The following is a 24,184-nucleotide window of genomic DNA, read 5'->3' as shown; positions in this document are numbered from 1 at the left end:
ATTTCATGCTTTCTTTCTAGCAAATGCCATAGAGTGTATGGTGCAATGGCCACACTGCCATATTTGCCAGGCACGAGAAACAGATTTGCGCACGTATATCCAAATCATATTTACATGATCAGCCTGCTCCAAGAGCACCGTCCAGTGGATTTCTTGATCCAGAAATGAAAGGAAGATCCAGCTTTACAAAGTACGATTTGGATAAGGTAGTCAAGTCTTGCGGTTTATTGTCTATTTGGTCACATAATGTCATGCTTCCTACAACTACTCTTGGAAATTGTTAAATGTCAGTTGCACTACCATATAAACTTTCATGGCAGTATTCCCTCTGAGCTTAGGAAACCTATTTCCAATAATTATGCATAGGACTGGGCTGCAAGTTACCAATATTAATTCTAGAACACACTGAACATTAAGGGAGTAAGTAAAGATCAGGTAATCATTAACAAAATTGGATTGGAATTAATATGAGCAAAAATTCTAGGAGTTGTCCATGAGTGTAACCATCATTGTGCAATGCAAACATCTGTATTTGCAGTACTGACATACCATAAATCAAAGTGTTAGAAGAGTTACTGATCAGCATGAAAGAATTCCCATTAAAGCTACATATGTTGCTGGAATGCTGTCAAACCACTCTCAAAATGCATGGCAACATACCAGATTGTTAGGCCAAAGATGTCTTAAAAACCTGTCTCTGAACTGGACAATCTGCATGAAGTCCTGGTTCAGAAAGTACTTTTCTGCTTTATTGGCTATGATTCAGAGTGGAATGAATCCCTCAAGCCACCATTTCTTTCATCTGGGTTTGGTCAAACTATTACACTTCTAAGCTCCAGGTGCCAAAATATGAATATATATCTGAGAAATTCCTTCTTTTTTCTCTGCAAAACTTTAAATCCAGCAACAAAGGAATTTAATGGGGAAGTTACTTTCTTTCTGAAGAGAATTCCACCCCAGCTTTCTGCAGCTCTGCTGTTTGGATAAAAATGATTGGAAATCATCACTCCAGTCATTTAAATAATCTGTTAAAAAGCTATTAGGTTTCCCTAATGCCTAGTCATTTTTAAATGGCTCTCAATTTGATTCATGAACAATACACGGCCGGTACATGATTCATGTGACCAATCACTTAGCAAAAATGCAATTTTTATTAAGAGCCTCTTCAGGAAACTGATATCATATGGGGATGAAATCCATTGCATCTTGTAGCATTTCAACACAATTTTTCAAATGGTTATGCCTCGAGGGTCAACTTTTCATGAACCAAAGTTGGCAGAAAAGTTAGAATTGGTAGAGAAGATCAAGGAGCCCAAAGGAGAGGGAAGATGTGGCGCAGATAATTGTGAAAATTGTGCTCCAGTTCAAGTGCAATTGAAGCTTTGTAAAGATATTGAGCTATCAGTGCATCTCAAATTTTATTGTAAGAGCTCATTGCGCAGTCATTAGAGGTGTGTACACATGTAAATGGCAGTGGCTACTTAGTTATGAATACATGGAAACATTCAATGAGACAAATGCATTCTAGCCCTGCTATTGAGACAGCATGTGTTCGCTTAATCAATATGATAAATAGGAGTTGCTAGATTGACCATGTACTCATATCAATTACATAAAAGTACATATTTGCAAATATGTGCAAAGGTGTGGAATTAGCTTGCATTGACCTTAGGGATTCAGGGAACACAAGACAACTGGGAGCTAAACTGGTTAAGAGAATGAGCTGTGGTGGCCCTGATTCAAATCTCATCTCTTCAATAAGCTTTCTGGCTGGTCACAGGAAAGCAAGGGTACACCTAGGGGTTGATTGGGTTGCCCCCTGCCAAGGGTGCAGGCCTGTGGTGGCACAAAAATCACACCTCTCCACTTTGGCTCGGAGTGGCTAGGAACCCACCTGTCCATCTGCACACTCCCTGAGCTGCTCCTCTGCTGTTCTGGGCAGCCAGGCGAAGAGACAGGGGAGGAAATACATCTCCTTTTCAAGGGTACAGTGGATGGAGAGTGCTGATACAGCTGCTTGCCAAGGATGCAAGGGAGCCTAGGTACACCTTTATTAAGACAAGCCATATTTGTCAACTCCCAGTACATATCTAACATAAGAATAAAAGGTACATGTCTAAGTTGTTGGAAGGATAACTAAATTAATGTTTGTGAAACTCCAAACACTTCAGTACAGTGCTATATGAAAACTTTATTACTAAAATGTTGGGATGGGTACATCTGCACAGTGGCGTAGCGTGGGTTGTCAGCACCCGAGGCAAGGCAAGTAATTTTTGCCCCCTAACCCGTGGATTTGTGCCCCCTAACCCGTGGATTTGCACCCCCTAACCCTAACCCCCAGATGTTGCGCCCGGTGCGGCTGGCCCTCGCTGCACCCCCCACGCTACACCACTGCATCTGCACAAAGTTTTAGCGGACCAAAGTTTACCCAACAACTGCTGCCTCTGAAATTGATCTCAGGCACCTGGTACTTAATTCAAAGTGGAGTTTCCTCTTCCAGCACCCTGGAATAAGCATCTGTGGGGGTTGGGAATGGTTCTTCTCCACATTTCACAAAACAATCATGGAGATTTGTTAGTTACTTTTCAAAATCACTAATATGGTTAAAGAAACGTTGCATATTTAAGGATTACAGCTAAGGCATAAGAGATATTGAATCATGCAAATCAGTGTGTTAGATCTGCTTATAGAAACATTTTAATTTATCTTAAAGCATTTAAGATTCTAAGTAAAGGTTTATGATGCTTCATTATAAAATGTAAAAGTGATATGGAAAACAATGCACTAAAATCCTAAACATGTTAGGGATAAATCCTTCTAAGTTCCATGGGGTGTACTCCCTTCTGTTCACTTCCCTTACCTAGAAGTAAGCCCCATTTAACTCAATAAGGCTTATTTCTGAGTAGACATGTATAGGATTGTGGCTGTTAATGCAGTTATGGCAACAGTCCTAAGAATATTTACCTGAAAATGTCTCATTGTGTTTAGATGGATGCTATGTAAACATACTTAGGGTGGGAATGTGTGTTGTGCCATCCCTCATACAGAACAGAAAGCAACACATAGCAATATTAAGTAAAAGTGATCTCTTGAAATTTCTTGGTTCAGTAGAATTCATTTTATGCACTTTAAGAGGCTACTAAGCAAAAGTTTAATCACGTCATGTAAACTCATATTTTGAGGAAATCAGTATTTGCACTTCACAGAAACTATTACATAAAAGTCAATTCTATACCAAAATGCTTGGTCACTTGAAAAAATGCAACATGCTTAGCAACCTGATCAATGGTTCATTTAGACTTTTTACATTGTGAATACCCCAGTTACTGACTTAGTAAAGAATGATTCATAGTCCATAAATGTTAAGCACTCAAACATGTGTACAAAAGACTTGGATATTATCATAGACTCTTTCTTGGTAAATGATACTGGTGTTATTGTTCAGTTAATCGGTCCCATAATATGTTAAACAATGTACCAAGATACATACAATATCTTACAAGGTAATCCTCTTTGGAATCCACAGTTCAGCTAATAAGTATTCCTCTCTCTAATCTCTCTAATCCTTAGTTGATATAGGTCAGGAAAACATTAAAACTAAGCTTCATTTGATTAAACTAAGTGTGGATTTCTTGTTAATTCTTTCTGCATTTTTTGTTATTTTATTTTGAGAACAATGTCAAAGTTTGGGATTTTTAACTTCCGTTCATTTCAATGGGAAAGACTGAAGCTGTAATCCTATACCTACTTCCCTGCAACACCATCTTCAGTTACATATGCATAAACCCCCAGGTTTCAAAGGAACACGGCATCAATTTATAAGGATTTTCCATCTGCATAACAGCAATAGTTGTTAAACTTCTGCATGCAATCTGGTTTGGGACAAGTTATTTGAAGGACCACCTGCAACTACAGCCTTAGGCTCTGTTCACAGGCCTGCCAGCAAGATCAATTAGATAGATGGGGACAAGTCCTTTTTTTTTTTTTGGTGATGTCCCTCTGCTTGTGGAAGTCCCTCCCAAATTTGGGAGGAGTTCAATGTTGTGCTCCACCAGTGCAAGCATTTCTGTTTGCCCATTAGAACAATCTTCCCTCTCCTCCCCACATGTACGGTTCTGGTAGGGTTGCCATATTTCAAAAAGTAAAACCCAAAGACTTGCCTTCGATCCAGGGACAAAGTGCCGACTTTCGGGGATGTGTGGCTGGGGGGTTGTCTTTCTTTCTTTCTTTCTTTCTTTCTTTCTTTCTTTCTTTCTTTCTCTCTCTCTCTCTCTCTCTCTCTCTCTCATACGGGCAAGAGTGCAGGGGGATGAGATGGGAAAAACCTCATTGCATTAATGGAAGACATTGTGTGGGTTTCTGCTAGTGACACCAGTTACCTGAATCTGGCCCACAGTGCCCTCCAGATGTTTTGGATCAGGGATTTGTTTCAGCCAGAACTCAGTTCCAGAACCTGTCAGGTGGGTGCCATTGCCATTATAAGAGAAAGAGGGAGGCATTCATGGTGAGTTCAGGTGGGTGCCTCTTTTTCTAGAAAAATAACACTGTTTTGAACTATAGCACCCATCAGCTCCCGCCAGCATGGCCAAAGGTCACGAATGGTGGAAGCTGTAGTCACCAACATCTGGAGGGCAGCACATTGGCTACCCCTGCTAGAAACTATTTCAGACAGCTGTTTTAGTGAGTGGCGCTGTGGGTTAAACCACTGAGCCTCTTGGGCTTGCCGATCAGAAGGTCGGCGGTTCGAATCCCCATGATGGGGTGAGCTCCCGTTGCTCGGTCCCTGCTCCTGCCAACCTAGCAGTTCGAAAGCATGCAGTGCAAGTAGATAAATAGGTACCGCTCTAGCGGGAAGGTAAACGCTGTTTCCGTGCACTGCTCTGGTTCGACAGAAGCAACTTAGTCATGCTGGCCACATGACCTGGAAGCTGTACGTCGGCTCCCTCGGCCAATAAAGCAAGATGAGCACGCAACCCCAGAGTTGGTCACGACTGGACCTAATGGTCAGGGGTCCCTTTACCTTTATATAATGTTTTAAATCATGTAGGAGAGTCACCCTTGGAGAACATGACCTGAGAGGTAGCATATATATCTTGGAAATAAATGAATATAATGCAGTTATTGTGGATATGTGTGCATCTTCCCAAAACAAGGTGCTGGGTGTGTTTCTCTACTTGATTGGGGTTCAATTTACTGCTTCGCTGCTTGGACAATTTCACATGCCTTAGGCTGTTTGAACTCATTTATATGAGCAGACATAGTCAGTATAAATATGAACGTGAACATCTTCTATCTCACACAGTCATGCATTTCCATAGTAAGATAGAGCCTTATATTTGGAATAGTCTTTGTTTAAAGCCTTCTGACTTTATTTTATTCTTTCTCCCCTGCTCTGAAAGGGGGGGGAGGAGGGGGGAAGCCCAGTTATAATGGAAGCTTCAATTTATGCTTTATGAACAATGCCAGCATCATCATTTTAATGTTGTCCATATGGGCTTCTAATAATAGATAAGAGACTACACTTGTATTGTATGTCTTAGAGACATTTAAAATCTTGATAGGGAAAGGCTGATTTCATTGGCCCCACAGTTAAAGGAAAGCAGACCCTAATTAAAAGAATTCTGTTCTGAATTAACTAGTTTGACATGTGCTAATTGACAGTTCCTGTGAAATGGTTCTAATTAAAGTCAATATGTCTTTTTCAATTAAAAGGAAATTAAGAATATACTAATATACATTAACAACTTAATCTGCCTTCAATATCCCATATATCAGCAGCCTTAATGTTATTGGAGAGCCATCTGACATATATCTTCCACTGTTTGGTTGCAAAGTCTTATTACTCCAAAAGAACACCAACCATATATGAATCCCCTTCCACAAGGAGAAAGCTGGATTTTGCTCTCATTTTTGAAGACCCAAAGTGCAAGGATGATTGAAGGTAAAACCACGTTTCTTGACAGTTAAGGTAAGGAGGTATTCTTATTATGCTGCAAACTTTGGTTTCAAAAGTTATTCTAGGAAAACCTTCTGACATTGCTCCTACTACTAATCAGAAGGCTGGCCCATTTTCAAGATTTGACCCAAGTATAAAATAAATTCATATGAGACATGTGCCCAAGAAAACTGACTTTCCCCCATTATATTCTTTTTATCAGCTTGAAAGGAGATGCTCTCAATAAATACTTTTTGATTTATATAAAAATGAAAAATATGATTGCTTGGTAGGTAAAGGGAGAATTCAATATTGAGCAAGTGGAACACCACTCATGCAGCAGGATTTCACTTTCCCTCTCTCTTATAGCCCCTGTGTACCCCAAAAATCTGCTCTAGTGGGTCACCCAACTCTCCAGAACAGATTTTGATGGCTGCAGAGTGAAGGAGAAGAAGGCAACATCCTGATGTCTATAGGTGGTAAATTTTACTCAGAGTATACCCATTGAAATTAATGAGCATGACTAAGTTAGGTCTATTACTTTCAACCGGTGAGTAAAACTTTGCTGAGTACTACCCCACATGTCTGGATTCAGCCTAATGTGCTGGAAGCTGCCCCTTTACTATATGCAATGATAAGGAAGTGCTGTTTATCAACCACAATATTAAATCAAATATATATTCTTAATACTTTAATGCTAACAGCTGTGCTGATTGATAATATTCCTTTGCCCTTTCTTCAATACCAGCACTGATACATTTAAGCTGCTGCAATATATGGTAGACTATTAAAATTCAAATGATTTCCTTACATAAAATATATGGTCTAACTTTGTTTTCTGTCTGTTTCAATTGTTTACAACGAACATAATTAATTATGTTAATTTTGGAGTCACTATTCCCTTCTAAACAGTGTACAGTTTAATTGAACGTGGAAAACTGCCTTATATTGAGTCAAACTACTAATCTATCTAGCTCAGTACAGTGGTACCTCAGGTTACATACGCTTCAGGTTACATATGCTTCAGGTTACAGACTCCGCTAACCCAGAAATAGTGCTTCAGGTTAAGAACTTTGCTTCAGGATGAGAACAGAAATTGTGCTCCGGCAGCGCAGCAGCAGCAGGATGCTCCATTAGCTAAAGTGGTGCTTCAGGTTAAGAACAGTTTCAGGTTAAGAACGGACCTCCGGAACGAATTCAGTACTTAACCCGAGGGATTCTTCCTAACCAGCCATGTAGCCAGTTGTCCTTATGGAGATGGGCAACCACATTTCTAGATGGGGCATTTGGGAGGGGAGGTGAATTGTGCCAACCAATTCCTCCACTACCACCCTACATCACTGCTGGAGAGGATGTGAGGGCCAGGCCAAGGGAAGGGAAGGAAAAAATATGTTTCCGCCTCCCCCCATCTGCCCCAAACATAGCTGGCAATGCCAAGGGTTGAACTTGAGGCCTTCTGCATGGAAAACACATGTTCTGCCACTCTCTCCCTTTTTTAAAATAAGAACTTTGGTATAAGTTCTCATCCTAAAAGACGTGAAGAGAATCCATGGCCACATTCATACCATAAATTTGAAGCACTGTGATACCACTTAAAACAGTCAAGGCTTCGCCCAAAGTATCCAGGAAGCTGTAGTTTGTTAAAGGTTCTGAGAGTTGTTGGAAAACCTCTAGTCCCCTTACAGTTCCCAAAGTTCCCTGCGAATTTGTAAACAGTTCTGGAAAATGTACCTTTGGGAGGGGAGGTGTCTTCTAACATCAGGTGTACATTGCTTCAGGCATCAGTGGTATGAGCGCACTGGAGCCAGAGGAAATGTGTACACAGCCCGAAAAAAGGCCATACGGGTCCTCTATCAGCATGAGACCTCCTGGGCAAGGTGGCCAGGAGACTGCCACTACTTTGCCACAGTGACTAGAATTTTTGGCCCTCCCTCTAAGAATGAGGCAGGGTGGAGGAGGAAAGCCCTGCAGTAGCATCATATGGGCAGCAACAAGAGCTTGAGAAGTGGTCCAGCAGAGAGACCACAAATTTACTACTACGTCTGCCCATTGCTTGAGACCATTTTTTCATTTTGCCCTGTGACTGGACTGGCCCTGGAGCAGAGTGGGAGGAAGCACATGGCTGAGGCTTGCTCATGTAGCCCTAAGCCAGGGTTCAGCATTACATCTGAAGTGGACCAATGCATCAAGATGGTGTCCTATGCTTATAGCTCAGTCCTTTGGATGTATATGGGGAAGAGCTTCCAGGCTATTACCGATAACCCCTCTTTACTTCCAGCAGATCCAACATTTTCCCTAAGAATAACTTCTGCACCACATTCTTACTCACAATTCGCAGGAAGCAAACTCCAGAACAGAAGCAAGTAGGTACAGGGGTGAAATCATTTGTGTATCCCCTGCTTATATAAACCACCTCCAAATGAAGTTGTTGATTCAAGCTAACAAATCTGGATTACAGCCTCAGGACCATGTAAACAAACAACTTGAAGATTATAGCAAGTACATTTAGGAAGGTAAATGCATAACTCTAAAAGCGTCATATATAGGCCTGGTTCAAACAATCATGTCTTAATAAGAACAAACCTAGGGCTGCCATATTACCGGAATGCCAAAGGCGGAATTGGTGTCCTGGGGGAAGTTCTGAAAGGTAACGCTTTGTCTCAACAAATTTTGGTTTTTCCTTTAAAAGGCTCAACACTTTCGGGGTATCCTGGTTTTTACTTTTTGAAATATGGCAACCCTAACAAACCAAGATCTTAAATCTACTTCAAACCATGGTTTAAAATCCTGGCTTGCTTTGAACCTGGTAAGGTAAAGGTAAAGGGACCCCTGACCATTAGGTCCAGTCGTGGCCGACTCTGGGCTTGCGGAGCTCAACTCACTTTATTGGCCGAGGGAGCCAGTGTACAGCTTCCAGGTCATGTGGCCAGCATGACTAAGCCACTTCTGACGAACCAGAGCAGCGCACGGAAATGCCGTTTACCTTCCCGCCAGAGCGGTACCTATTTATCTATTTGCACTTTGATGTGCTTTCGAACTGATAGGTTGGCAGGAGCATGTAACCTTGGTTCAACTAAAATGGGCAACTGTAGTTAATTAAAGACTTCCGATTTAATTGTTTCACACTGTGGGGAGAGGCAAGAGGGGCCTTTGCGCAGGCAAAGGATTTGTACAATTTCATCTTATTAAAATGAGATATATTACAAAAGCAGCTATAGGATCCAAACCAGGATGATTAAAGTTCAATAACATGTACTTTGTTAATATCAGCATTACCAACTGATTTATTTATTTGTTTTGCCTTTTGAAATAACCTTCATTTGACATGGATTTTTTTCCCCTAACTGTTCTACAGTAAATATGTGTTTTTATTAAGTCACTAGATTACCAGGACTTAATAAGGGAGAACTGCAACAAAATATTGCAGTGCATCCTCATTCCTAAAAGCATCTGAAATGTCCAGGGGAACCCGGGGTCTTTGGCAGCCCATACTGGAAATGTTGTTTTTTGGCAATTTGGATTTAAAAATAGGTTTAAAACTTCATTTTCTTTGGAGATTTTGCAAAAAAAACCACAAGCCCCCCCCCCCCGCTGCTGCCAAAAAAATATAAAAATAAAAGTTCAACAACTTGCCTGAATTTTCACTTTTTGAAATATGGGAATCCTACCTCCAAGCAATACCTTTCCCACCACCACCTCACAATTCCATTTTTCATCTTACAACCATTGCTCTACATTGTGTAGCTACTGAGTTTGTCCAGTACTCATTGGACTATTATTATGATTTATTGAATTTATATGCTGCCCTATATCCGGAGGATTGTCCCCTCAGATTTGTTTAGCAATGACTTATGTTTGTTTTTATTTCCCAGTTCATTAGACTTCAATTCCCATCATCCTTGACAAATTGGCCCACACTGGCTGAGGCTGATGGGAGACGTAGTCCAGCATTACCTGGGGTCCCAAGGTTGGGAAAGGCTGCCTTAAAAGAACAATTTGCGCATTGGCAATAATTCATCTGCACCATTTTGCTCCTCTTTCTATGGCTACTGATTATCATAACCCTTCTACAAGATTAAAGTGGGAGAGTGTAGACAAGAGTACGGACATTCTGTCCTGCCTTTCCATTATGTAACGCTCAAGGTGGCTTACAGAAAATTAATATTTTTTTTAAAGCTGTAAAAATGAAATCAAATAAGCACTTTTTAAAAAAGGTACAATTGGCATGTTTTTTAGGCTGCTTCCCAGTCCCAAAGCCCCTCATCCAAACCTCTGGAGAACAGCTCCCTGGAGAGACCGCACACCCTTAGACTAGGAAGTACATGCATGCCACTTTCCTCTTTCTGACTAGACAATACATTACTGCTGCTGCTATATAAACAGAGGAAGTGTGATGATTTATTATTATGACCCAGTTCTTACGTTTCTCTGATTTTCATGGCTTTAAATCAGAAAGAATTTTAAACTGGAACTATTTTTAACTGCCTTTGTAAGTGAAATTGTTTTTAAATGTTTGTATTATTTTATATATGGAATTGTTTTTAATTGTTTTTAGACTTCTTTTATGGCTATAACTCTTTTTTATATTTTTTTATTTTAAGATTGTAATATGTTAGCGTTGCAACCCACACTAGGACCCTGTTGTGCAGGGAGGTAAGAAGCAGAAATAAATAAATACATAAAAATCCAATTTCATGATGACACACTGGTTTTATTACATACACCACTCTGATTGGTTTTTCTTGATTTGTGGTGTATAAAATAAATAAGCAAACAAAACAGGCATGCAGGTTGAGATCATGGTCACCTTAGGCAGTACACCTTTCTTTAAATTAAAGTCATTTCAGCTAAACATCTTGAAATTCCATATACAGTTTGATGGTGCAAGGCTATTCGTGAAGGGTCTGGTCATTTAAATCTATTTGGAAGAAAGGCAGTTTCTGGCTTTCTGGTGATCTCTAAATGGTGCAAAGGTTGGGATTTCCTCTTCGGCTTGCACACACGTGTGCAAGGCTTGGCTCTCCAGTTCTTGGCTTGTTCTGGTTTTAATCTCATTGTTGGCAGATGGCAAATGGGAATGTTTTGTGGCTTGTAGGCTTTGGACGTCGCTGATGCAACCATGATCACTCGCACAGATGCACCAGAGAAGAGCCATCTCAGTCCTTATACAATTTCCAGATTCCAGCTATCTTTGCCTTTATACAAATAATTAACCCGGCATCCTTTCTGTTTATATCCCAACTAGCAAAAGCAGAATTGTTTGTGTGAGGAAGAAACTGCTGTGTTGGCAAGGCGAGGCAAGCACATCCTAAAAAACGCTGCAGTCCAAGGAAAATTTTTCTTGGCAGTGGGTCTGTTCAAGTAATCAGCATGTGGGACATGGTATGCCATGGCCCAGGCAAGACCCCCTGTTACTAAAGCCTGTTTCTGCTCAAGTATCTGTCCCCCATCTCTCCTCCTCCCTCCCCCCACACCAGTCACATTTGCCTGCCCTTGAGTTCTGTGAAATAACTATACATCCTCTCTTAATATATACATTCTGGAAACTGTTTTCACTGCTAAAACCGAACAGATAAACATATTTTCAATATTTATTTGTTCAGCAGATAGAAAACAAAGTAATATGGGGTGGTTTTAATATCTTATTGGCTTTGCTATCCTAAGATCTTGGCCTCCGGCAGCCTTTCTTTACACACCAAGCACTGTGCTTCCCCTTCCCCTCCCCACCCCCTTTGTTTGGTTTTTTTAATTGAATATTTCATACCTTAGGTCAGCTGATTCTGGCCCCTGTTTGTTTTCCACATTCCAATGTGTGTTGCAGCATCAATTTTTAATTATTGTGGTTGTTATGATGAACATGAAACGCCATTCAAGTTGCTCTCTTCGTTGCCTGGGAAAAGAAAGGAAAACTCCTTTTAGTATCAATGGCTGTATCAGACTGACTGCTTTTACCATGTGTTCTTACCAGCTTTATTTTTTATTAAAGTTCCAAGCTCCTGTTTCTTAATTTTCTAGAACCTTCTGAAGTTTTCCAAACTATGTGTAAAAAATAAGACCCAGGCTGTTTCCAGACTGTTGTTATTTTGCAGATGGGATTCAGCGGCAAACCAGCAAATGGAAAGCGCACAGTGAAAATGGATTTGGAACTCTTGCACAGCTCACAATGGATTTTTTGCTGTAAATAAAGTGATGGGCAATAGGCACCAGAAAATGTGGGGTAGTAACAACTGCTTAAGGCGGTTGTATAATCTGCTACTAAACAAGTGATGTTGTATAATGCCCCACATAATTAGTGTATACAAATCGGGATACATCACTGATCAATTACCACAGATAAGGCTTTATCACCTCAAAGGGAACCTCAAACACAGTACTTAATGGAGCTACAAGCTTCTGTAGGCTGAGATATCAGCTGAGACATCACACAAGGATGTGTGAATATCAGCTCTACATTTTTGGCCTTTTGTGATGTGGAGGCTCTAGCTGTCAATGAAAGAAAGAGCTTCAGTGTGACATCATCATGCAACTTGGTCATTCACTGGTCATACAGGGCAGCTCTTAGCAAAGGGCAAAAAACATGGTGAAGCATCAGCTCACTTTGATGAAGTTGGTATATTGTAAGCTTCCTCAACCTCGGCCCTCCAGAAGTTGTTTGGCCTACAACTCCCATGATCTCTAGCTAGCAGGACCAGGTGTCAGGGATGATGGGAATTGTAGTCTCAAAACATCTGGAGTGCCGAGGTTGAGGAAGCCTGGTATAATAGTGTACCAGTAAGTAATTGCTCACAAGTAGAAGCAAAGGCTTCACAGGTTGAGTTTTGATGTCTAATATAAATTTGAGTTTTGAATTGCAGTGTAATTTTACTGAGAAGCATCTGATAGACAGAAAATAGATACCATTTATGCAGGATTTTCACATACCTTCTAAAATGTTTTTCAGCCTAATGACTGTATATAAAGACATATAGATGCATCATACTGCAGATATGCTTTTCCAGCCAGGCATGTGAGAGAATTTGCAATAAATGAGGCTGATTTTCAGAGAATAAATCTCTAAGAGGGGGGAAAATACATTGTACATTGTGCTTTCTGAAATGTAGGAGCCTGCCCTTGATATATGGCAATAATTGAATAAGTGGGCATTTAAAAATTCATATAGGCTTTTATTTTATTTTTTCCACGTAAATATATTCAGTAGAATAGTTACAATTCACTGGGTTGAAAAAGTCTTTTCTTTGATGAGGAGTGTCACTGTGCAACTCCGAATGAGTGTGTTTTGAAGGTTTAATGGTGTAAAATGACACAAATGTTTCAAGACCGGCTATGCTTTAGTACACAAGAGTGTGCTGTGAGGATAACAGGAACACTGAAGCCACAAATTGCTGGGAATGAAGCATCATTTTGTTTAAGTTTGTGTGTGTGACAGGGAATCCTCTCAGCACTTTCATCAATGCAAATGCAATTAAAACATTGCCTGCCCCCAATAAACGGGAAGGTGTTCTTTATTTTCAGCTAGCTGACAACCTTTTACTTAGCAAGTGTGCAGGTTTGGAAGGAAGTTGGGGATAAAACGTTCCTCCAGAGGAGGAAAACCTTTGCTCTTTCCATGGTCTTTGCCACATGTGTATTCAGGCTCTACAAGGATCTCCAATTACTGTGGAATTTTAAAAGTTTGCTCATTATTTACTTATTCATTTACTGTACTTATCACACTGCTCTTTCCACTAATGGAGCTCAGGGAGTCTAAGAACAATGTTTAAAATGAAAGAAATGTATTTAAAACAGTAATTAGGAGTTATCAATGAATCAACAACGATACAGTTGACCATAGGCCATTTCTTTTGCAAGATGTGGCAAACCACCAAAAGCCTAGAGAAATAAAAACATTTTTAGGTTGCCATCTAAATGTCATTGTTTGGGGTGGCAATCAAATCTCCGTCCAAAAGGAATTCATAGACCAGTGGACAGGGGTACATTATGCAAAAGATGTTCTTACTCTTTTGAAGATTCATTTTTTGCCGGAGCTGGCTTTGCCGTGAAGCAGAGGAGGCAATACACTTCAGGTGATCCTGCCCAGGCAGGGTGGAGCTGAGGAAAGAATAGAGGAAAACAGAGAATAGTGTCTGAATGGGTCAAGTCCTTTGAAAAGTGGTGGTCCTCAACAGTGAGGGAGAACAATTTGGGTCTGATTTCAGACATCAAAATAGCTCGGGGAAGTAATCCGTATTGCATTCATATTAGGGAGGGAGAGAAATTTTGTTCGATTCATATTTTAAGGCAAACCTGCCTAATTTGGCCTTCCGCACATACACGAACTGAATTTGAATTTTGCAATTCATTTCTCCTACCCAAAGGATGTGTAAAAAAAATATGCAAATATTAGGGGAAGATGTGCACACACACAAAAATATATAGTTTAGTAAGAATAACAGACGAAAATTCAATATATTGGTTTAAAAAAATGCTTGCAAAAATGTGTCTATTAGGCAAAATTGGGGAAAAGTCCCACCTGTAAATTAGGAGAAATGTGCACCAAAATGCTGATGGATTTTCATCAAGGCTTTTTATTATATATATTTTTAAAAATCACCAGATGTTGAGAAACTGAAAAAAACTAGAAGTGTCATCTTAAGAGAGTGGCTTGGAAATGAAGCTGGAAGATACTAGTTGCTGGAAGCAGAATGTCAAAGAACCAGACCAATTTTTGTTCCAAATCTCTTATGAACTGAACTTAAGGTTGCACCTTATTGTGCAACAAAATTGGCCAATCTGTTGCCCCCCAGAATCCACTAGCACAATTGTTACCTGGTCCTCTGTTCAGCACAGTGGCGTAGCGTGGGTTGTCAGCACCCGGGGCAAGGCAAGTAATTTGCGCCCCCTAACCCGTGGATTTTAGCAGGGGGCAGAGAGCTGCGAGCGTGAGCGCGCACCCCCCCAGATGTTGCGCCCGGTGCAGCTGGCCCCCCCGCACCCCCACGCTACGCCACTGGTTCAGCAACATTAAAACTCACCTACCCACTACTGTAAGAGCCTTTGTGCTAGTGAGCAGAGAATGCTGGACACCACCTTGTGCCATTTTTGGTATATTACCATTACCAGCTTAACAGTCCACATACCATCATTAACATCTTTCAAACCTGTTATGGACACTCTTGGGGTCACATTTCCCTGCTAAAATCCACATAGTGGCACAGCCAGAAAATGACAGCTGACACACTTCTCCGTGTCACAAGGGTCATATACAATTAAGAACTGAATAGCTAATAAAGCTCCTTTTCTCTTCTCTTGAGTTCATGTGTCGCTGTCGAATATTCAGCTTGTATTTACAATGCCATATTGCTATTTAAGGATGTTTTCACACATGAGGCTTAAATTGATTTTTGTTTCAATTGATCTGTAATGCAAATGTAAAGCTTACAGTGACCAGAATGTACATTTGATTTTAAAATGGCTATTTTCTGCTTTCTTTCACACATTAACAACATTCACACATGGTACAAATAAGCAACGTGAAAGGGACTCAAAAGTGCTCTTTATGACATGTGTGAAAATGCCCTAGTACTCTACAATGTTTTTCCAACATGAGCAGAAATCCGTAATATGTGCATTTGATATAAGAGGAGTGTGCTGCTGTCGAAACCTAAGGGTAGCTCACACAATTTCCAATGTAATAATCCAGTGGTACCTTGGGTTAAGTACTTAATTCGTTCCGGAGGTTTGTTCTTAACCTGAAACTGTTCTTAACCTGAAGCACCACTTTAGCTAATGGGGCCTCCTGCTGCCGCTGCACCACCGCTGCACAATTTCTGTTCTCGTCCTGAAGCAAAGTTCTTAACCCGTGGTACTATTTCTGGGTTAGCAGAATCTGTAACCTGAAGCGTATGTAACCTGTGGTACCACTGTAATGTTCATAGAATCATAGACTTGCAGAGTTGAAGTAACCCCAAGAGCCATCTAGTCCAACCCCCTGCAATGAAGGAATCTCAGCTAAAGCATCCATGACAGATGGCCATCCATCCTCTGCTTAAAAACCTCCAAGAGAGGAGAGTTCACCACCTCGCATGGGAGTCTGTTCCACTGGCGAACAACTGTTATTGTTAGAAAGTTCTTCCTGATGTTTAGTTGGAATCTCCCTTCTTGTAACTAGAATTCATTGGTTTGGGTCCTAGCCTCTGGAACAGGTGAAAACAAGTTTGTTCCATCCTCCATGTGATAGCCCTTTAGATATTTGAAGATGGCTATCATATCTCCTCTCTGGCTCCTCTTTGAAGGTGGCTAAGATCTGTGCATGTGCTTGACATCATCACTACATGCACAATATAACATATTTATTGCAGTACTGTATGCACATTCCTATGCATGCATTTCCCCTTCCCAAAGCCCACCAATTCACTTTTTAGATGGGCGGATTACAAAACTTGGATGCATGCATGGACATACCAATGTAAGCACATGTTACTTTCATACTACATCACTCATCTATGTGGTAGGCACATACAAAGGCCGCCACACCACTATAGATGCTTCCCCCCCCCTAAACTGGAGACCACAATAGTAGCCAAGGTTGAAAAATTAAGAAAATGCCTTACCCAAACTATTCAACACATTATCACTGGGGTTATAGTGTGGCATCTTATCAAATATTATCGTTCGAATTAAATACAGTCAGGTGTAGTCCATTTCTTTGTCCACATGACCTTGCTTTTTGCGACTGTTGACTTTACTCATTGTCTTTGATTTTCTCAGACCTGTGGTGTAAAATCACGGTCATGGATCTAAAGTGGAATAAGTAATTGCTTGATAGCTTCTTGCTAACTCTTGAAAGTGCTGTGCAGCTGCTGATGTATGTTTGTGCTGGCATTGCAGAGTGGAGCCCTGGGAATAAGGAATCTGACTTCAGAGAAACAAGAGCTAGCTTCAAAGAAGGGAACAAGTCTCCCCAGCTGATAGAACTTTTACTGAAAGAAAAACAACAATGAACTAAGAAACACACCAGTAATATCTCTTGTTACTCCTCTGCAATCCTTTTCCAAACCTTATTTTCATTTGTCTGATTACACACTTCCGTCTCCACAATCTCCATTGTGATGGTTCTACCTTTTCTGTTAGTTTAGGTGCTTGATGGTAGATTACAGTGAGACCACATTACTTCAAAGCACACTTTTTAGTTATTAAAGCAAAAAATATGACTCCCATTATTATGATATGTCCTTAGAGGTTTCTACAGATTTGGAGGTACTAAATCCAAGGAAATGATTTGATGTCTATTAGTTATATGTGGTTTTTTTTACAGATTAAGAAGCTATTGTGTCCTAATAAATAGCTCACCTAGAGTTTTCACTTGTAACCTGACATATTTTATCACAACAAATCTAGCCTTGGTCATACTTTTCGTATGGTGAATTGGTATGTGGGCCTCCAATTGTTCCCATTTTACTTCTTTTAAAATAAAACTAACATAAAATAGTGGGGGCTGAAATAATGTGTATCTTTCCAAACTTGAACTTGGGGAAAATATGGAAAATAAAATATTATCATAAGACTCTAGGTATTACCTTGTTCAAAGCAAATAGGGAATTTTGCCACTCCAGTTATGGACAAAAGGAGCCTAGTTGAGCATTGTTGGGTATTATGACTATAAATTAGCAAATCCATTATTGTCATGTTAGTTTACACCTATTAACAATGCTAAATGGTTTATTTAATACCCATTAAGCTTCTACTTGCAACATTTTCACTTGGGTCAGCCTTTACAGAAACTGATTGGGTTTTTTTAAGGAAAATTTGAACATTATCAATCAGTTTCATTCTCCTGGCTGCAGGCAGTGCAAACTAACATGAGTATAACATTAATACACTATTCAACAAAATTCAATTTGGCAAAATAATACTTGGTGCACCACTATGTTAAAGACACACCTATGCACACATACCTGGGAGAAAGCCCCATTGACCTCAGTGGTACTTCCAAATAAACATGTATTTGTAATTGCTCTTTTTTAAAGTACCATTTGCAAAATAGAGACCAATGACAAGAAAAGCCATGCCTGTTTCTACATTGTCTCATGCTTGCCTCATGGGGAAACAAATAAGATGAATGGATGTCCATGCATGCAAGAGGTTTTTGTATACCCAGTTTAGCAGAACCATATGTAGAAACACTGGGGGTTGCTTGATAGAAGACAGCTATTACTTAAAAGGACAGTTCTGTTTATTCAGTTGTAGTTGGTGGGAGGAAGAATAATACAAATAATATTTTTTCCCCTGAGTAAGTTGTAAAAAGTGTGACTTACACAACAGCATCAGAAGAGCTTGCCATTGTTCAATGAATCACAGTGAGAGAATAAATTCATAGTTTTACCTGTATTTACATTAGGCAATGGTTCCACGAAAGCAAAGAAAAGGATGCAAGTGACCTTCCTGCTAGCCATTTGCTTGGGTTCCCTGCAGATAGTCAGTGTGAGCAGGAAATTGGCAAAGCACAGTCTGAAAATAAAAATGAAGCTCCATCAGTAAAGAACAGAAAAAGGCTTTCAGCATTGATCGTGCACATAGCCGAGCTAAGCTTCTTCTTACCTTTCAAATGATCTGCCTCTACATCACAGTGTAACATTTTTATGAATGTCTTTTTCTCAAGGATATTTCAGCCTCATGTATTTATCCTCACAACTACTTTGAGAGGTATGATGGGCCTGTCAAGGTTCACAAGTGCTGGAAAATCTCAACCCCTATCTCCCATGTTATATAATAATATAATAATAATTTATTATTTGTACCCCGCCCATCTGGCTGGGTTTCCCCAGCCACTCTGGGCGGCTTCCAACAGAGATGAGAAATACACTAAAATGTCACATATTAAAAACTTCCCTGAACAGGGCTGCCTTCAGATGTCTTCTGAATGTCAGGTAGTTGTTTATCGCTTTGACATCTGATGGGAGGGCATTCCACAGGGCGGGCGCCACTACCGAGAAGGCCCTCTGCCTGGTTCCCTGTAACTTGGCTTCTCGCAGTGAGGGAACCGCCAGAAGGCCCTCGGAGCTGGACCTCAGTGTCCGGGCAGAACGATGGGGGAGGAGACGCTCCTTCAGATATACTGGACCGAGGCCATTTAGGGCTTTAAAGGTCAGCACCAACACTTTGAATTGTGCTCAGAAACGTACTGGGAGCCAATGTAGGTCTTTCAAGACCGGTGTTATATGGTCTCGGCGGCCGCTCCCAGTCACCAGTCTAGCTGCCGCATTCTGGATTAGTTGTAGTTTCCGGGTCACCTTCAAAGGTAGCCCCACGTAGAGCGCATTGCAGTAGTCCAAGCAGGAGATAACCAGAGCATGTACCACTCTGGCGAGACAGTCTGCAGACAGATAGGGTCTTAGCCTACGTACCAGATGGAGCTGGTAAACAGCTGCCCTGGATACAGATTTGACCTGTGCCTCCATGGACAGCTGTGAGTCCAAAACGATTCCCAGGCTGCGCACCTGGTCCTTCAGGGGCACAGTTACCCCATTCAGGACCAGGGAATCCTCCACACCTGCCCGCCTCCTGTCCCCCAAAAACAGTACTTCTGTCTTGTCAGGATTCAACCTCAATCTGTTAGCCGCCATCCAACCTCCAACCGCTTCCAGACACTCACACAGGACCTTCACCGCCTTCACTGGTTCTGATTTAAAAGAGAGGTGGAGCTGGGTATCATGTTCCAACTGTCTTCTCCATTTACAACATACTTAGATACTTTTCACATGATTGTTTAATACAGGGCACACAGAAATCCAAGAAAAGTTACCCCAGAAGAGAAAGGGATGAAGGAGCCTGGTTGGCATGGCCCCAGGAAACAGATGGAGAGGACAAAAGGTCAAAGGAGGTAGGGGGCCGATAGAAGGGTGGAGCCCTTGACTCTGAGAAATAAGAAAAAAAGAGTTAGGCTCAATACAGGGGGAGGGAAGAAGGAAAGAGGAGAGACGGATGATGTCAGATAATTGAGAGAAGAAGAGTGAGCAAAATCCAGCAGAGGGCTAAGGAAAGACTGGTTCTCATGGCATCAGTCTGCCAAGAGGTGCAACCTTCTGGATGTAGGGGTGGCTAAATAAAGCAGGTGCCCATAGAAAGCAGAATGCAGCGGCACCAGAGGCAGAAGGAAGCCAAAGAGCTCTGACATTGAGCTGGGCACACTGTGAAAGGCCACCACAATTTAGTTTAGGCCACCTAAACTAAGGCCTTAGGGCTTTGTACCCAACTCTGGAGTGATGCTAAGCACCAGAAGGTGGGTAAATAAACCTCTTTTCTTGCTATGGTGTGAGGCAAGTGTGGTGCTACTTCATTCTCCTTTGATCAAACACAGAAAAGCTGTAGAGCTTCAACCATCAGGCCCCAATACATGAGGGAACACAAAAATGAATTAAGTGGAAGAATGAATTTTGTACCACACACTAAGATTACATTTCCTTTATGTTCAGTGTCCCTTGCCAGAGAAAGAAATGTAAAGAAACAGCCACTGGCAGGAGTCAAACTTGGGTGTTTTGTTTGTTTGAAATATTTCTTAGCTGTCCTTCATCAGATTCCAGAGTACAAGAGCATGAATAAAATCTGCAAGGACCTAAAAACAAAAGGCAGCCAGATGGAGCCCCCATTCCCAGAAAATGTTTCTGCATGATTTTCAGGCATTCTTTCTTTCCCTCCCACCCCCATGCTACAGCCCCCCTCATTCAGAAGTCCCCCCCCCCAATCCTTAGGAGAAGGGGAAGAAGAGGTGGGTAATGTCCCTTTCCATCTACTAGCTTTCTCCAGCATATCTGTAGATCAAATACCCTTTTCCCCATGCACCCTACTTCCCAGAATGGTAAGTAACCAGATATAAAGGAGGACCAAACTTTTCTGCCTTTTCTCATTGCATAGAAAAAAGGAATTTCATCAGGTGTCACTGGACTGCACCACTTCAGACTACAGGTGACATGTTTACTCATGTAACAAGCTCTTTGCAATCAGACTTCAGGGACTTTTCTTCTACCTGCAAATATTTTTAAATGTACTGTAATTCTTCCATCTGCAGTCAAAAGTGGTACACTCCATTCTGCTGTGTGTACCGACCAGGCCATAGGTCAAAAGCAAGCAGCTTAGTAGGTAATATATTTTGTTAATGGCCTTGCTCTTATAATGTGCATCTGTCTCAAGTATTTGCAATTGTTACCAGGTAGTTTTCAGTCTTCTAAAATCCTTTCTGTTATCCGAGTATCATTTTATCTAGCTTGCTATTTGCTGGTGTCATCTGCAATAAATAATTGGCTTAATAAATGCTCACGTTTAGCCTCCATCCCTAAGAGGCAAAACATAATGTATGCATTATTTCTTTGAAATAGCAATTTGTAAGTTTTGCCAAGAAGTTATATATTTGATATAGAGGAGTTTGCAAGGCAGCAGAGGAATAAAGACCATTTTTGTAATGCAATCCTGTCTCAGTCAAGCTCTTGCAGCTAACAAATCCCCTGGCAGGAAACCTCTCAGTGGACTGTTTCCAAGTCCTCAGCCTGAACAGCAGTTACAGGCTCTTCAGAAGAGCAAGCCCAAGATGGTTCCGCACCTTTGACTTCTGACACTTCATCCTCCTGTTACCTCATGCTTAGTGAACCTCTGAAGGAATACTTGGCTGCCCTGTTTATAAACAGCCTTTGCCTTCTTCAGAAACAGCCTGGAAGGACGTATCTAGGTCACAAGCTACAAAACAGTCCCCTAATTAAGTCAAAGAGCCACATGTCACTGCTTGTTCTAGTAGCTGGGTGGCAAAGATATACCCTGCATGGAGTTGGTGCCCCACCCAAGGGCAGAGTGAGGTGGCTGACAGAGGCAGCCAGTGCAGGAGGGCAGAAAGCCTTAGACACTGCTACACTGCTATGTAGCATATTCTGTGCCCCTTGGCTAGCATAGCCTGCTATACTCAAAGGCATCAAAGGACATTGAACTAAGATTCAGTTGCCAGACCAGCTTCTGTATCTAAAAAGGGCAGACATCAAAGGTGCCAACTTGAATAAAATAGGGGGGGCAGGTAAACCCTGCCCCACAAGAGGCTGTGCACACACACCATTTGAATGGCAGTGCCCATCAACTTGGAGGGGTGGGTCAGATTCCTCAAATATTTTATTGAGGAGGGGCGAAGGGACTTGGTCCCTAGGAGTCCATCCTGTCCTTCACTTCGGACAGCAAAATGTCTTGTTTTAATCATCCTACTAGCGAGCCCACTAGTAAAAGATGATTCAGCTCGCCGTGTCTCCCGTTGGAAGTTCAAACAGCAAAATGTCTTTCAGTGGCCCAACCCCTTCCCATACACTGTGACATGCCCTGAAACCGAAAACACCACACATGCCACACTTAAGCTTGGGGGGGGGGAACCTACTCCTGGTTCCATTGGAAGACTTTTTTCAAACTTAATTGCTGTGGAGGGCTTGGTAATCATCTTGGAGAGAGCAATGGGAAGGGAGGGGAAGAGTTAGCCCAGCCTCCCTAGTTGCAACCTCCTGAAAGATCAGCTTGGAGGAGAATGTAGCCCTAATGGGGGTGTGCATGCATGGAGACATGTGAGAATGTTGTGTGGTGCATGCTGTGTGTGTGTGTGTGTTGTGGCTAGGGATGGGGGAATATGTCCATTTCAATTTCTCTAAAGTTTTTGATATTTCCAGTCTTAGGGTTAGTCCTCCACATTTCTACATTCTATGTGCAGCCGTGTCTTCAATCATCACTGGCTACTAATATTGATGACTAGATGCAACGTCAGGATCTGGTTGGCCACTCTGGCCTGAAGAAGCCATTCTTTTACCTAAGAGTCACGAGGTAATGCTTTAACAGTACATTCCCATGCAAACAGTACACTCCAGGAAAAGTATGTTCCATTATATTCAATGGGCTTACTTCTAGGTAAGTTGATAGAGGACTGCAGCCTGGAGGTCCTACATGAAAACCACAAGTGTGAGGAGATATGAATCCAGCCCCATCTTGTAAAGAGAAATGGATTTCTGTTTACTCCAGTTTCACACATAGCAGTGGTTCCACTTTCTTATTTTTCTGTGGTGAATGATTTTACCCACACCTTTACAGTGGTACCTCGGGTTAAGTACTTAAATCATTCTGGAGGTCCGTTCTTAACCTGAAACTGTTCTTAACCTGAAGCACCACTTTAGCTAATGGGGCCCCCTGCTGCTGCCACACCGCCGGAGCACGATTTCTGTTCTCATCCTGAAGCAAAGTTATTAACCCAAGGTAATATTTCTGGGTTAGCGGAGTCTGTAACCTGAAGCGTATGTAACCCGAGGTACCACTGTATAAGCATTCTTTGCCTTATTAATCCTGCTCTCAAGACTAAAACAAATTAATTGAAATGTGTGTTGTGTTTTAGTTCTTTTTATTCGGTAGTCAAAAGGTGTGGTTGCCAAGAGGAAATTTCATCATGTTTGTGTCATGTAGGTTGTGGTTTGGGGGCAGGAAATAGAAATAAATTCACAATTGGGAACAATAAGCTGATGCAGCTGGTAGTTTGATCAGATTGGACCCCTCAGTTCAGTTTCAGGTCAACACTGAACTCCCACAATCTCTTTTAAAATTCATTGATATATTCTAGTGAGCTATTTCCAGTACTGACCTACATTCTTGACACATCTCTGACTTCACTAGGGTTGTATAAGGTGAAAATCAATGAATAACTTGAATGCAGAATTCCACGCCTTCAGATTGTGCCTATTTAATAGCTATTTCACAGGCACAATTTTCTCACTCTGTCCACAATACAAAGTTGTGTACACAGTAGTGAACAGTGTGCATAGGGATGGGTTTTTCTGAAGATCTATCCCCCTTACTCCAGTTTTGTTTATAATACAAACAATATTTGCATATTATATGCATTATTGTATGCATTATTATACACCTATACACTTCCAGGTTTCCAAAGTAACCAACAAATACAATTGTATAGAAATGCATATATTTATACAATTATACTACATAAATATAATACTGCATAGGACTTGGATATTATTATTATTATTATTTATTTATTTATTTATTCCCTGCCCATGTGGCTGGGTTTCCCTAGCCACTCTGGGCAGCTCCCAACAGAATAAAAAAAGCAATAAAACATAAACATAAAAAACTTCCCTTCTAAAAGTCAGATAGTTGTTTATTTCCTTCCTGATGGGAGGGCATTCCACAGAGAAGGCCCTCTGCCTGCATATAAATTTGCATGGAATTAGTCAGGTTTGTTTTTAAAAAAAC

The 24,184-nt window shown here is 41.1% G+C and overlaps 1 long non-coding RNA gene across 1 annotated transcript in view; it reads right to left on the bottom strand.

The window, feature by feature from the left end:
- Positions 1–24,184, bottom strand: part of LOC310827373 — an 85,000-nt gene that overhangs the window by 15,404 nt on the left and 45,412 nt on the right. Inside the window, exons 3-7 of the long non-coding RNA XR_014556302.1 lie at positions 18,297–18,421; positions 14,923–15,329; positions 13,932–14,748; positions 11,700–11,825; positions 1,895–2,048 (exon numbers count right to left, since the gene is read on the bottom strand). This is a non-coding gene — a long non-coding RNA (uncharacterized lncRNA). The remainder of the gene's footprint in view (positions 1–1,894; positions 2,049–11,699; positions 11,826–13,931; positions 14,749–14,922; positions 15,330–18,296; positions 18,422–24,184) is intronic.

The sequence above is a fragment of the Podarcis gaigeae genome, assembly GCF_964106915.1.
Source record: "Podarcis gaigeae genome assembly, chromosome: 11".
NCBI classification, from domain to species: Eukaryota; Metazoa; Chordata; class Lepidosauria; order Squamata; family Lacertidae; genus Podarcis; species Podarcis gaigeae.
The sequence above is the reverse complement of the archived record's forward strand: the minus strand, read 5'-3'. Positions and strand labels throughout refer to the sequence as shown.